Source organism: Lissotriton vulgaris, chromosome 6, assembly GCF_964263255.1.
Source record: "Lissotriton vulgaris chromosome 6, aLisVul1.2, whole genome shotgun sequence".
Taxonomy (NCBI): domain Eukaryota; kingdom Metazoa; phylum Chordata; class Amphibia; order Caudata; family Salamandridae; genus Lissotriton; species Lissotriton vulgaris.
Window position 1 is genome coordinate 19,342,949 of NC_141694.1, and position 15,971 is coordinate 19,358,919.

Consider the following 15,971-nt stretch of genomic DNA (forward strand, 5'->3'; position numbering starts at 1 on the left):
AAGTCTGGAGCCACTTGCAAAAACATGCTAGCACAACCATACTGTGTGGGGGGGACTGGAATATGACTCTACAAGACGGGTTAGACCGCTCTGTTAATTCACTAGAACAACACAAGCAGTCGTGGCAAATGGTATGTCACATGATGAAATATCTGGATCTAGCAGATCTGTGGAGGCTGCAGCACACTGACACGCCAGGCGCCATGCACATAACAGCATCTCACAACAGCTGGTCCAGGCTGGACTACTGGCTTGGTACTAGAGACTTAACAAAGGAGTTTATAAAGCGCCTGGTGACGCCATCACGGCGTGTCCCCGCGCTGTGGAAAAGAAGTCAGGTGCATAGTAGGGAGTTACAGGGAAAACAGGTGAGTTTTTAAGCTTTTCCTGAAGGCAGTCTCTGAGTCCGCTAGTCTGATCTCCATAGGGAGAGCATTCCATTCCCTGGCGGCCATAACCCGAAAAGAGCGGCCACCCATTCTGGCCTTCCTAACTTAGCTCTATGGGTTCGTCAACTGCAGGTATTGCCCCGCACTTTGTCAGACCACAATCCAGTCCTGTTACAGATGGAAATCCCACGTTACACCCCCCCCCCTTCCAGTGGCGATTTAATTCCCGGGCCCTCTCAGACACAGTGTATGCTACCACCATTGCAAAAGCAATTAGGGACTACTTTGAACTCAATACACGGACTACAGAGGACCCATGCCTGCTATGGGAGGCATTCAAAGCCACAATCAGAGGGGTCTGCATCGGCACCACCATAGGGGTACTCAAAGACATTAGGGGCCAAATTCGCCGCTGCGAGCAGCAAATGAGGGACTTGGAGTCACAGTATGAGGCGACTCGGGATGTCAAGCTGCTACCCAGATTACGTGACATGCACACTGAGCATGCGGACTTCCTAGAATCCGAAATAAAGTACTTGGACCGTAAGCATGTGGCTAGATCTTTTGGGGAGGGAGGCAGGCCGGGGGCTATGCTGGCTCGGAAAATCTGTGAGGGTCGAGGACAGGCAGCGGTCCTCAGAGTGAAATCTAAGTAGGGCAAATTGCACACGAACGCTGCGGATATACTGAAATGCTTTGTAGATTCCTTCGGTTCGCTATATCGATCACAACCCACAGCACCAGCGGAAGAAACATATGACTATCTGCACGATGTGGCGATTGGCTGGCTGTCAGACGCGCACAGGGAGTACTTAGCTAGGCCCATTACTGTTGAAGAAGTGACTGAGGTAATAGGCTCCCTACCAAATGGCAAGGCACCTGGCCCTGACGGGTATACCTCTAAATTTTAAAAACAATATGCTGACATCCTCGCACCATATCTAGTGGACATGTATGGCGCCTCCTTTGAGAAGTCTTTACTTCCCCCCACGCTGCGTGAAGCCATGATCATTGCTCTTCTAAAGCTCTCCAAGGATCCAAAGGAGTGTGACTCATACAGACCTCTGTCTCTGATCAATGTGGATTCGAAAATCCTTGCGAAACTAATTGCAGGGCGGTTGTCCCCCTTGATGACTCAGCTGGTCCTTCCGGATCAGTCTGGGTTCGTGCCCACTAGGTCCACCTCGCATAACACCAGGTCCCTATTTGCGCTCTCGCATTACCTTCAACCCTCGGTTAAAGTGGTGGCTGTCATGCTCGACGCTGCAAAGGCATTCTATTCTATTGAATGGCGCTATATGTTTACCGTTCTGAACAGAATGGGATTTCCGAAACGGTTTGTACAGTGGGTCTCCTTGCTTTATACACAACCGCGCGCCAGGGTCAGAATCAATGGCTATGTTTCGGACCACTTTGGCATTGAACGGGGCACGCGACAAGGCTGCCCGTTATCGCCTCTCTTATTTGCACTAGCATTGGAGCCGCTGGCCTGCATAGTGCCACAGAACTATAAAGACTCTGCATTGCAATTTGTGGCCCGACCACTTCACATATCGCTCTACGCGGATGATATGTTACTATATGTCCGTGACCCCGAAACCCTTTTGAACCCGCTGCTCAGGGAATACATCCGCTTTGGCGGGCATTCAGGGCTGGCAATTAACTGGGCTAAATCCTCTATAATACCCCTCACTGATACTACATTGCCTTTTGCAGTGGATTTCCCGTTGGAGTGGCAACAGGACCCGATTCGCTACCTGGGGGTCATGTTTCACAGGGATCCAGAGGAGGTTTTACGAGCGAATTATGGGGTGGTACTCTCCAAGCTTGAAGACATAATCCAACGCTGGATACACTTACCTCTGTCACTAGCCGATAGGATAGCTATTGTCAAAATAAACGTATTGCCCAAATTGTTGTACATGTTTAATAACATACCGATCACTCCGCCGCAAGCAATATTCCGCCGCATAAACTCCCTGGTGCGAACCTTGATATGGGCGCGCAAACAGGCTCGAGTAGATCTGCACACACTCACGCTTCCATTCGCGCAAGGAGGATTCAGTGTGCCTGATTTTCTCCTCTACTACCTTTGTGCACAGGCGCAATATGCGGCGTATTGGTACCACGCGGTCCCATACCTCACACATGCAGCCATAGAGGAGAGTGATGCATCCCCTGTTCCCCTCTCGGCGATTGTCTCGCATACACGGCCACAGTTACACGCAAAGGATATCAACACTGTGGACACCACGGTCAAAGCGTGGAATAGACTAGGACAGCTGGCTCACAAAACACCTCTGTACGCACCGGCTATGCTGTTACACCACCATCAGGCGCTATCTGTCACTGGGGAAAAGGTTGGAATGTCTTTGCTGAATAGAGCCGGTATTGACAAGCTGGGTGATGTATTTCAGGGGGGCACATTCATAAGTCTAGACCAATTACACTACATCCAGAATCAGACTCCCATGTTTCGATTCACGTACTTCAAATTGGCCAAGGCATTGAGGGAACATTACCAGACATTTAAATCGGAGCCTGAATGCCTTGCTCCACTGCAACTATTGATCACCACTAATGATCTCTCCCATTTGGTGTCTAGATTATATACTGCTGCACAATCGGAACTGGCGGGACACTCTTTAAAGGCTAAGGGGCGGTGGGATGCGTTGTTGGACACACCATTGACAGATGAGGAATGGAGCAGCACCTGTGCCCTGACACAGATACTGACGCCCAACGGCAATTTAAGAATTATACATTTTAAATTTCTTCACCAAATTTACTATACACCAGCAAAACTGCTCAGGTTTGGTTTGCAAGAGGAAGACAAGTGTAAGAGGTGCGGCAGGGAGGGTGCAGATTTTGTACATCTGGCATGGAACTGCACTAAGGTGGCGGGATACTGGGGGGAGGTTACCACCACGCTAACTGTAATGTTGGAGGAAGAGGTGCAGTGCACACCGGAGGTTTGTTTGCTGGGCATAGTGCCTCAATTCAGGGCTCTGAAGCGTAGGTTCTGTGCAATTGCATTGCTATTGGCAAAAAGGCAGGTGGCACAATGTTGGCACAGTAGTAGGGTGCCAACGAAGGACACATGGCTACACGACATGTCCATCTGCCGTGACAAACTGCAAACTTATGAGGAGCAACTGCCGGCGAAGACCAGACCGAAGGACATTTGGTGTTTCTTAACAGATTACCTCGCCTCCATATCGGACAGTGAGGAGGATTAACACACCTTTTATATCATTCTGCTGTGTGTACTGCCTGATACAAGTATTCGTGTCTGATGGCGGCAGACTATCGGTGGGGACTGAACTATTCACACAATTGAGGTGACGGCTGTGCGGGATGAACTGTAAGGTCTTAGTTGGGGTATGTTGTTTTACTGTTTATTTCACTATAAAATGAGAAAATGTGAGACTCACTTCATTCGTCGGTTATGAGTCCTACGGAAAGTTACATGGGGAGGCTCCACCTTTTAATAATGTGCTGTACCTGTTAACGCAATTGTGATATAATGAATGATTGTACTAACGTGACGAGCCGGCCCCCGGGTTGTGGGCTCATGCTGTGTAAACTGCAATGTGTTAATAAAGGTCTTACACAAAAAAAAAAATGGTACAAAATATTGTTTTTTTTATATCTGTAAATAATGTTATGTTATGTTATGTTATAACGTTTTATTGAGCGCGAACAGCTGCCCCAGGAACGAGGCGTCCCGGCGCTAAACTATAACAAAACCTGAGGGGGGAGAAGGAAAGGAAGGGCAGTAAAAGATTAGGATGGGGAGAATAGGAATGTTTTGATCGCTTTGCGGAAGGCCAGCAGATTAGTTATGGAGCGAATGTGAGGTGGAAGGGAGTTCCAGAGCCTTGCCCCCAGGACTCTGAAAGAGCGACCGCCCATTCTGCTTAGCCTTATATGTGGGGTAACAACCAAGTTTTGACCCAAGGAGCGTAGGGCCCGCTGAGGGGTGTAGGGCTCTAGGAGTGGACGCAAGAGACCAGGACAGTCAGTCTTGAGAATTTTGAAGACCATAGAGAGGGCTTTAAACTGGACTCGGGCTTCCATGCGCAGCCAGTGTAGTTTCTGGATGTTGTTTCTTGCAGAGCACCTCCGAGGGAGGCCTACAACTGCCCTGGCGGCAGAGTTTTGAATACGTTGTAGCCGCGCCATTTCAGCTTTATTAAGGCCAAGAAAGAGGACATTGGTGTAGTCCAGTCGAGCCAGGATGGTGGATTGGACTATCAGTTGGCGCGTATGGTGATCAAAAAAGCCAATATTTTTTTAATATTGTAAAATAAATTCAATAATAAATGTAACTTTAAAAAAATTAGATTTATTTGTAAATTTTGAAAATTATGAGTTATACATGTAACTTTAAAATAAATGAAACACATATTTATAAAATGTAATATATATACTTACAAATTATTAATAAATACACATTTTAAATAATTATAAAATGTTAGAAATATATAAAATAAATGAAATATATATACATACATACACCTGTAACATAATATAAATTAAAATATTAATATATGTAATATTTTTTAACCCTACGTTTACACTACATTTAGTGCAACAGTAGGGAAAGTGTTCGATATCGAAGTGTAAAAAATTGCTATTCCTACTCCAGCGCATGCAACAGTAGGAAAAGTGTTGGATGGAAGAGGTAAGTAATTTACTATTCTCACTGTAGCAAGTGAAACAGTAAGGAAAGTGTTGGATAGCGGAGGGTAAAAAATTACTATTCCTACTCCAACGTGTGCGACAGTAGGCACATTGTTGGATAGCATAGGTGTAAAAATTACTATTCCCACTCCAGTGAGTCCAACAGTAGGGACAGTATTGGATAGTGGAGGGGAATAATTTACTATTCCCACTCCAGTGAGTGCAATAGTAGGGAAAGTGTTGGCTAGCGGAGCGGGAATAATTTACTATTCTCACTGTAGCAAGTGAAACAGTAAGGAAAGTGTTGGATAGCGGAGGGTAAAAAATTACTATTCCTACTCCAACGTGTGCGACAGTAGGCACATTGTTGGATAGCATAGGTGTAAAAATTACTATTCCCACTCCAGTGAGTCCAACAGTAGGGAAAGTGTTGGATAGCGGAGTAATACATATTACTATTCCCACTCCAGCTAGTGCAACAGTAGGGAAAGTGTTGGATAACTTAGGGGTAAAAACTACTATCCAACCCCAGCAAGTGCAAAAGTAGGGAAAGTTTTGGATAGAGGAGGGGGAATAATGTACTATTTCAACTCCAATGAGTGCCACAGAAGATAAAGTGTTGGATAGCAGAGGGGATAACATTCCTGTCAGCGCTTTGTGGGAGTAGCGCTTACCTGCTGCACTTGCCGTCTTCCTGTGAGGAGCTCGCCGCACCCGATCCGCGGGTGCCGCTTCGCCCTGGGACCTGTGCTGTCTCTGCCAGCTGCCGTGGGGGCTCCTTGGTTTGGCGTTTGGACTTGGTAACGCTTCAGGGCTGCGAGCGTGCAGGGACTACCTGACCCAGGTGTCCCTGCGAGACCGAGCCCATCTTCCGGTCCGCTCTCACTGAAGCTCCGCCCCCGCCCATCGGAGGACTGATTAAAAGCCTCTGGAGTTGCTTCTGACCCTTGAGACACCTGATTCCTGTCAGCGCTTTGTGGGAGTAGCGCTTACCTGCTGCACGTGCCGTCTTCCTGTGAGGAGCTCGCCGCACCCGCTCCGCGGGTGCCGCTTCGCCCTGGGACCTGTGCTGTCTCTGCCAGCTGCCGTGGGGGCTCCTTGGTTTGGCGTTTGTACTTGGTAACGCTTCAGGGCTGCGAGCGTGCAGGGACTACCTGACCCAGGTGTCCCTGCGAGACCGAGCCCATCTTCCGGTCCGCTCTCCCTGAAGCTCCGCCCCCCGCCCATCGGAGGACTGATTAAAAGCCTCTGGAGTTGCTTCTGACCCTTGGGACACCTGATTCCTGTCAGCGCTTTGTGGGAGTAGCGCTTACCTGCTGCACTTGCCGTCTTTCTGTGAGGAGCTCGCCGCACCCGCTCCGCGGGTGCCGCTTCGCCCTGGGACCTGTGCTGTCTCTGCCAGCTGCCGTGGGGGCTCCTTGGTTTGGCGTTTGGACTTGGTAACGCTTCAGGGCTGCGAGCGTGCAGGGACTCCTTGACCCAGGTGTCCCTGCGAGACCGAGCCCATCTTCCGGTCCGCTCTCACTGAAGCTCCGCCCCCGCCCATCGGAGGACTGATTAAAAGCCTCTGGAGTTGCTTCTGACCCTTGAGACACCTGATTCCTGTCAGCGCTTTGTGGGAGTAGCGCTTACCTGCTGCACGTGCCGTCTTCCTGTGAGGAGCTCGCCGCACCCGCTCCGCGGGTGCCGCTTCGCCCTGGGACCTGTGCTGTCTCTGCCAGCTGCCGTGGGGGCTCCTTGGTTTGGCGTTTGTACTTGGTAACGCTTCAGGGCTGCGAGCGTGCAGGGACTACCTGACCCAGGTGTCCCTGCGAGACCGAGCCCATCTTCCGGTCCGCTCTCCCTGAAGCTCCGCCCCCCGCCCATCGGAGGACTGATTAAAAGCCTCTGGAGTTGCTTCTGACCCTTGGGACACCTGATTCCTGTCAGCGCTTTGTGGGAGTAGCGCTTACCTGCTGCACTTGCCGTCTTTCTGTGAGGAGCTCGCCGCACCCGCTCCGCGGGTGCCGCTTCGCCCTGGGACCTGTGCTGTCTCTGCCAGCTGCCGTGGGGGCTCCTTGGTTTGGCGTTTGGACTTGGTAACGCTTCAGGGCTGCGAGCGTGCAGGGACTCCTTGACCCAGGTGTCCCTGCGAGACCGAGCCCATCTTCCGGTCCGCTCTCCCTGAAGCTCCGCCCCCCGCCCATCGGAGGACTGATTAAAAGCCTCTGGAGTTGCTTCTGACCCTTAGGACACCTGATTCCTGTCAGTGCTTTGTGGGAGTAGCGCTTACCTGCTGCACTTGCCATCTTCCTGTGAGGAGCTCGCCGCAGCCGCTCCGCGGGTGCTGCTTCGCCCTGGGACCTGTGCTGTCTCTGCCAGCTGCCGTGGGGGCTCCTTGGTTTGGCGTTTGGACTTGGTAACGCTTCAGGGCTGCGAGCATGCAGGGACTACCTGACCCAGGTGTCCCTGCGAGACCGAGCCCATCTTCCGGTCCGCTCTCCCTGAAGCTCCGCCCCCGCTCTTTCCACTTACTACAAACATTGTGTGATCTCCCGCAGCGCGGGACGCAGCACGGGGCGAAGACCGGGCTAAGAGCGGGCCGTTTGAGGCCGTTTGAGGTCTAAGAGGTCTGGGCTGGGCCATATCCCTTGGCTGAACGTTTGTTTGTGTACATGTGAGTTAGCCATTTTTTTACTTGTGTCTTAGCTCCCTATCGTTTATCATGTGTACACGAGCCACACGCAGCAAAACTGCCAGGGGTTTAAATAGACCTAGTGGGACCCTGGATGATTTTCTAACCAAGACAAATCTGGCCATCGATGCCGAAATTAACAAAATGCAACATAGGGTATCCTTGGAACTTGAAGCCGCTCGTAAATTGTCTTTAAATATAGCTTCCTCGAAGAAATCATCATTAGGCAACCTTGCTTTAGCACTTACCCCTGAGCGTATATCTGGCCCTCGATCTTTGCTTACAATGGCTGACATACACCACCGCCCATCTCTGTCTCCATCTGAGCAAGCGAAGGATCTCTCATTAAATCCTCTGCAGGAGGTGGTGCCACCCACTCTTGTGGCTGGTGTAAGCTCCCAGGTAAAGAGTACATCGCCCAGGGCTGCTGCACATGCTAAAAAAATTGCCCTTCAGCAAATGAAAAGCTTGGCTAGGTCTGCATTTGCCCGTAAAAAGGCTAAAATTGCGAGAGCCCAGTTTTTTAATTGTCGACGGCAATTAGGTACCTCTGGCCTTGGGGAAACAAATGATAAAACCAACATAGTTTTGCCTGCTAGCGTCACTTCCTATGTCCCGGAGGGTGCTGTGAATGTTCCCCTGGTGGAATCTCTTCCTGACTTGAGTAAAGATGGGTCAAGGGAGGGAAGACTGAGTGGGGTAGAGGGGGACAAGAGGGGCGACGAGGAATTTGTACAAACTGTTTGGGACACACTTAAGAAGTTACTTACCCCCTTGGAACTTAGACTTTCCAGAATGGAAAACCATTTGCTTGAAATGGACAGGACAATTGTTACATTAGCTAGTCTTAGTCTCAAGCAAATGGAAGCTAGATTTCCACAAGGGGAGGATCTCTCTTCGCAACCATTAGAGGCAGATGCACCGGTTGCTCTTTCTCTAAGACCCAAACCTGTACCTAAACCTCGCACGAAAATTGGGAACAACGCCATTACCATTTCAAATCATAGCGTTCGCACCCCGTCAGAGGACCCAGTACCACCTAAACCTAAGCATACTGCCTGTCATGCTAAGGACATAGCACATCATGCTGGGACTGATTCACATTCCCAGCAGAATATAGTACGTTCAAAACCCAGGCCTCAATCTGTTGTACAGCAGCCTAACCAGTCAACCCATAATACCCTGCCACCTCTCGAATCTAGTCGACCTAACTTTCGTGGTGGTTATATCGACCTACCACCGGAAGCTAGTTCATATGTTATTGTATTAGCTGGTGTACCTACTCTTGATCCACAAACAAAAGAGGACCATTGGTCTCTTAAAAATAAGGTAATACACTGGCTCAATACAAACAGACAGCTTCCAAGTCACCAAAGAAGCCGGGTACTAATGGTGCGAAGAGTACCATGGGTCGGATCCACCCATAAATCCGTCATGGGCGACTGCATAGTGGTGACCTTCGCTGACCCCCATACAGCACAGCACCTTTGTTCATGGGCCCCTTGTGAAGAAGACCACACAGTCGTTGTTAGACCCCTCACTTTTTTCTATCCTCCTAGAAATCAGCATAGAATGGGTGGGCCTTGGACGACAATTCAAAAGCCCAGGCAAAGGGGTTTTAGGAATGGGGGCCAAACCAGAGTACCTGGTGGCAGGGGGCTCCTACATCAAATATGTTTGGCTGTTTAGAGGAGGTTGACTGACTCGGGGGGCGGACGCTACAAAACACGCAGCAGACCCTATCCCGCTCACCACGACAGTTTCCAGTACGGTTTGTCCTATGTCGCCATTAGGCCAACGAGTAACACTTGTCAATGCTCAAAATCCCCTCCCGGCTGAGTTAGGAATTTTGGCCCAGTCTGAAACTCCTTGCCCTAGTATCCCTGCTAATGAAATTAAATAGCCTCCTGGAACGTAGCAGGCTTACGGGGTCGCCTGGATAATGATGATTGGGTAGATTACATCACTGCACATGATATCATCATTTTCCAGGAAACCTGGTCAGTTGCCCCTTTGTTTAGATTAGGCTTTTTAAACTTTTATAAACCAGTAATACAGGGTATGAAGGGTAGGGCTTCGGGTGGTCTCACCATATGGATAAAAAATACCCTTGGCTTCAGCGCTACAGAAATCCTGGTGACGAACCCTGATCTCCTTTGTATATCCTTAAGCAAGGAGAACTGTAAGGATATAATCCTCATTAATATCTATGCCAGAGGATGTCAGGGTGGTAAGAAACAACCAATCCTTAATGATTTGGAAGCCTTCCTAAATGAGTATAAAAGTGACCAGCTTATTATAGTGGCTGGTGACTTGAACTGCTCATTCGAACCCATCCTGAACCTTGCTGAGGATGTAGGTTTAGAAGAAGATTCCGGTTGGAATATTCCCCCGCTATCAATTACCAAGGGCGTCAGGGGTACTGAGGCTGCCCTCAACTGGCTTGGGCTCTGCCTAGAATGGGGGCTTCGAGCGGTGAATGGCCGTAGTTTATCTGATAAGGAGGGGAAACCAACCTTTGATAATGGGTCTAGCGCAAGTCACATTGACTATATATTAATTAACATTGAATCTTGGGCCTCTGTAACTGACATGTCAATAGAAACCAGGCCAGAGAGTGATCACAATCCTCTCTCACTTGTACTCAAGGTTCCTGGACTAGGGCTTCCCCAGGCAGAATCAGCTTGTATCACATCTGACCTTGTCTTGTGTGATAACAGAAGACGGGTCAAATGGTCAAGGGTGATAGCCGATCATGAGCTTGTCTGCCAGATAGAAGAATTAGTCCTAGATACCAAAGATAGGATGATGGCACCAACCCCAAATGACATGCCTAAGCCCAAAATTGTTGACCTCCATGAGGCATGTTTCGCGGCTATTAAGGAACTTCTTACTAGGCCATGCCGGAAACAGAAGGCGAAGCAATCCAAAGGTTGGTATAATAAAAATTGTAGAGAAGCCCACAGCATCCTCATTGCTGCGGTTAAATCTAGAAATACCCCCGATATCAGGGCAGCGAGACAGGATTATAAACGCATTATCTGGGAAGCTAAAAGGGATTGGGACGATTCCTATTGGCTTGATCTTCTTCAAGCCTGTGAGTCGTCCAACCATACCAAGTTTTGGGAGATAGTCAGACGGGGCAGGGGCTCAGACTCATTATCCCCTGAAAACCATGTTTCCGCTGCAGATTGGGTGAAATTTTTTTCCGCACAATTCATCAACCCAAATGTTTACCAGTTGGCTGAAGAGCCCTTAGCAGGGACCACATCAGCTTCCCATGGGGACAGGCATATTTTTAGTATCTCGGACACTGAACATGCACTAGGTTCCATTCAGTCTGGGAAAGCACCAGGCATTGATGCAGTACCAGCTGACCTTTTTAAATTGAATTTAGATCTGTGGGTCCCTTATATAACAACTTTAGCAAATTCCATCGCAGCAGGGGAAAGGATACCGCAGTCCTGGAAAGGGGCTGAGATAATTCCGGTCTACAAGAAAGGGGATCGATCTTCACCGAAAAACTATCGCCCCATTAGCCTGATCGATACTATCCAAAAAGTGGTATCACGAATGGCCCTAGCTAGAATACAGGGGTGGATTGAGCAAAACAACATACTCTCCCCCATGCAGGCAGGGTTCAGATCAGGCACCAGCACTCTAGACCAGGTGTTTCGTCTTACCATGCTGTACTGGAAGGTGGTTCTTTTGAGCGGTGGTGTCATCTACGCTGCTTTTGTCGATCTCAGGTCGGCATTCGACCTGGTTCCCAGGGCAAAACTCTGGGATGCCCTAAGACTCATGGGCTTTCCACCTGAATTACTAGAGCTGGTTAGGCGCCTACATGAGGATAATTTTGCCCGTGTAAGATGGGGTAAACAGGGTCAGGTGACCGCTAGCTTCCCTGTCGAACGTGGGGTCCGGCAGGGTTGCGTGCTGGCCCCCACCTTGTTCCTCCTGTTTATTAACTGGGTGGTTACATTTTTTAATGACATACATACTGATGCTCCAACCCTGGGGTGTTCAAAGTATCCCATGTTAATATTCGCCGACGACACCCTGCTCCTCTCCAGGACTCGGAGCGGCCTACAGGCTGCCCTAAACAGATTTGCTGAATTTTGCACAATTAATGACCTTCAGATTAACGCTGACAAAACTAAATTTATGATTTTTAATAAAAACAAACCTATTACCAGTTCATTTTTATTAGAGGGTGTCCCAATAGAACAGGTTAAAGTCATGTCATACTTGGGCGTGACTCTTGACCATCAACTTACATGGAAACCCCAGTTGGAGGTGTTAACCCTTAAATTTGTTCGCCTTACAGGATGCCTGTTGAAGGAACAGAAAAAAACCTTGACCAAACGCATTACACCTGCGTTAAAAATTTATGAGGCCAAGGTGAATGCGGCTACCCTGTATGGTGCGGATATATGGGGTTATAAAAGCTTGTTGGCTCTTACCACTGCACAGAACAGGTTTCTCCGGAACCTAGTGGGACTTCCTCAATCTTCCCCCATTACACCATTGCTTCTAGATTTAGGTTGTAGACCGCTGGATGAGATGGCACAGTACCGTCTTGTAGCTCTATGACGTCGCCTCTGGACGACCCAAGAGCTTAGCTTATTTGCTCATGAATTGGGCAAGGTCAGAGCATTGTGGGGTGCCCAGAAAATTCCATGGCTACGGGAGGTTAAACAAATACTGTATTCTATGGGCCTCCCCGAACTATGGCTACATCCCGAATGTTCTAGCTTCCCATCTAAAGTGGAATTCAAAGAGCTATATTGGGCTGTAAAAAAAATCTGTGCTGGTCACCCATTCCTCAGAAAATAGCCTAACGGGACAGTTTCTAATGCATAAAATAACTCCATTCCTTGAACCCTATTGGGACCTGATATGCAAAACACTTGACCGCAAGCTGTATCATCAGTTTCGGGTGGGAACCTTGCCGATCAAGTCCTTTATTGCAAAGTGGGCAATGAATTCAAGTAACAAATGCCCCTTCTGTCCTGACCAGGCGGAAAGTTTAGGTCACATATTCTTTGCATGCCCTGCTTATCGATCGCCTAGACTAAAATGGTTGAAACCAATTTGCAAAACACTTAACTGTGGGGGTAGCCACGCAGCCTTGCTTAAATTGCGAGATCTACGCACTGCTAAATCAGTGATTTGTGTTGCTAAATTTTTGGGCTGGCTGTGGCTAATTCGTGTAAAGAAACTGCAAACCCTTTTTTAACAGTAATCAGTTTTTAATGTTTGTATACGATTGTAGTCAATCTTTTATGTACCTGGGGATCCATTGTATAATGCTGTAATGTTGAAAATGTTTTTTAAAAATGTTGCTGTCTTTTATGAATTTTTTATTCGAAATAAAGACTAATTGAACTGAACTGAACATTACTATTTCCACTCCAGGAAGTACAACGGTAGGGAAAGTGTTGGATAGCGGAGGGGTACAAATTACTATTCCCACCCCAATCAGTGCAACACTAGGGAAAGTGTTGGATAGCAGATGGTATTAATTTACTATTCCTACTCCAATGAGTGCAACAGTAAGAAAAGTGTTAGGATAGCCGTGGGGAGGAAATAACTATACCAATTCCTGCAAGTGCAACAGTAGGGAAAGAATTAGATAGCATAGGGGTATACATTACTATTTCAAACTCCTGCAAATACAATAGTAGGGAAAGTGGTGGATAGCGGAGGGTAAAAATGACTATTCCCACTCCAGGAGGTGTAACAGTAGGTAAAGTGTTGGATAGCATAGGGGTATAAATTACTATTCCCACTCCTGCGAATGCAACAGTAGGGAAAGTGTTGGATAGTGGAGGGGTAAAAATTACTATTCCCACAGAACAAAATTCTAATGTAAAAACATCAAAATATCAACTACAATACAAAATAAAAAAAAACACAAAAACAAAACATATGTATTTGTAATTAATTTTATGCAAAAAATAAAAAGGACATAAATGTAATAATTATTTTCCTTCCATATAATACCGTACAATTGACAACACACTTCTAAATTTAAAAAAAGTGTACCTCCATATTTAACACAATTAATCATCAATTAAACAAATATTAATAATTAAAAAACACAATTAAAAAGGTAAAGATGTATGTGCTAACCAAACGTTACATTTATTGAACCTACATCCCCAAACAGAATAAAAACTAAACAACATTCAAATATGTATCAAATAATAAAATATTATTAATGATCAAGTAATGATTAATTAGTTTAAACTAAATTACTTTCCACTCTCTACACCAATAAACACCAAAACACCCACCTAAAAATATTTACATGATTTCCATAACTAATTTTACATATCAATTAACAACAAATCTTTAATTATTATTTTTTAAATTGCTTCCCACCATTTACTACCATAAACCCCACTACTCATACATCAATATTATCACACAATTTGCATATTTAAATTTAATTAATTAATTAGCATTAATTAACAAATAATTAATTCATTAAAAATAAATTACCTCCCATCATATTCCCCTATAAATGCCACGGCCAATTTTGTATAACAAAGCACAATTAACATAATAATTAACAACTAAATAATGAATTAATTAATAACAATTAACAAACAAAATATAAATTGTTATTAATACCTTAATTCACACAGTTAACACTATAAAAAAAAATTATTTCAATAATATATTAAAAACATCAATAAATGTATTACAATTCATTTACTTCCCACCCTATCTCCCTATCAACTCGCAACCCACTCCTAAAATAACACAATTAACATAACTACCAATTAATTAATAATAATTAACAACCAATTAATACATAATTGATACTAAATACATTCCCACAGTTAACAATATGAAATCCTATATAAATAAACAGTCATTAATAAAAAATAATAATATTTATTTATTTATTTATTTATTTCGACTTGTATAGCGCGTTATCACCCCATAATTAATACAGTAATTATTATTTAATTACTTCTCACCCTACTCCCCAATCAACCCACAACCCGCTCCTAAACAAATCACACAATTAACATAATTACTAATTAATTAGTAATAATTTACAATCAAGTAATAAATAATTAATATTAAATTAATTCCCACAATTTCAATATAGAATATTAAATAAATAAATATTGATGAATAAAACATATAAATAAATTAATTATAATTACATTACTTCCCACCCTATTCCCCTATAAACTCATTACCCGCTCCTAAAAAAAGGATACAATTAACATATTTACCAATTAATTAATCAACAGAAATTAACAGCCAATTAATAATTAATTAATAATACATTCCCTCCCTTATTTGAAAATATAAAGTCAAACATAAATAAATATTAATTGATAAAAAATAATATTAAATGTATTATAATTAAATTACTTCCCACCCTATTCCCCTATAAACCCACAACCCGCTATGGAACTAAAACACAAAATTTAATTAAAATAATAATAATAACTTCTAAAAATTTAACACATATATTAGAAAACAAATGCAATACTTAGACAAAAAATAGAGCTCATACATTTAAAATACATACTAAAATACATAACACTAACTAAAAACGATATTTTTTACAACTTTATTTTTGCAAACAATATTAATGACTTCGATATTTTATAAAACAATATTTCTGAACTTAAAATCGATATTCTTGACTGCGATATTCTTGCAGTCGATATTTATGTATCTCGATATTTTGCACTCGATATTAGTGCAAGTCGACATTTCCAACTCAATAGTCTGACTCTTTACCATTCTGCATCAGGTTTCTGACTACCGTCTTAATAGTGTATTTCTATCCTTCCAATCTGCAGATCCCTGCTCGCTCCGGCTACAAGCTTAAACCACCTTTTATTTGCGCCTATGGGCCCGGTGAGTCTGGACAGTTTTATTTGCTTACAGTATCTCTCGTTGACAGGCCATAGCTTTGGGGACCATTGAGGCAGGGCATAATGTTGTGAGTTCAGAAATGTGGAATAAATTATTTTGAGTTCTACAGATTCTCATTGTTCTGGGAGGTGGTAGCAGTAAAGCTTTGGTCTGGCCTCTATAGTTTATTATGCCATCTCTTTGAGGGCCTTTTGCAACTATGTTTAAAAGGAAAGCAGCAGGGTATAAGCTCCCTGCACCTACTCCTACGAAAAGTGGTACAAATCCGGACGCCTTTCCAGTCCACGCAGTTGGCATTGTCTTGAAGAAGA

General features: G+C 45.2%; 1 protein-coding gene across 1 annotated transcript in view; it reads left to right on the top strand.

Annotated features, from left to right (window-relative positions):
• The window catches only part of LOC147706711 (solute carrier family 22 member 7-like), a 306,523-nt gene that overhangs the window by 249,713 nt on the left and 40,839 nt on the right, over nucleotides 1-15,971 (top strand). The window lies entirely within an intron of this gene.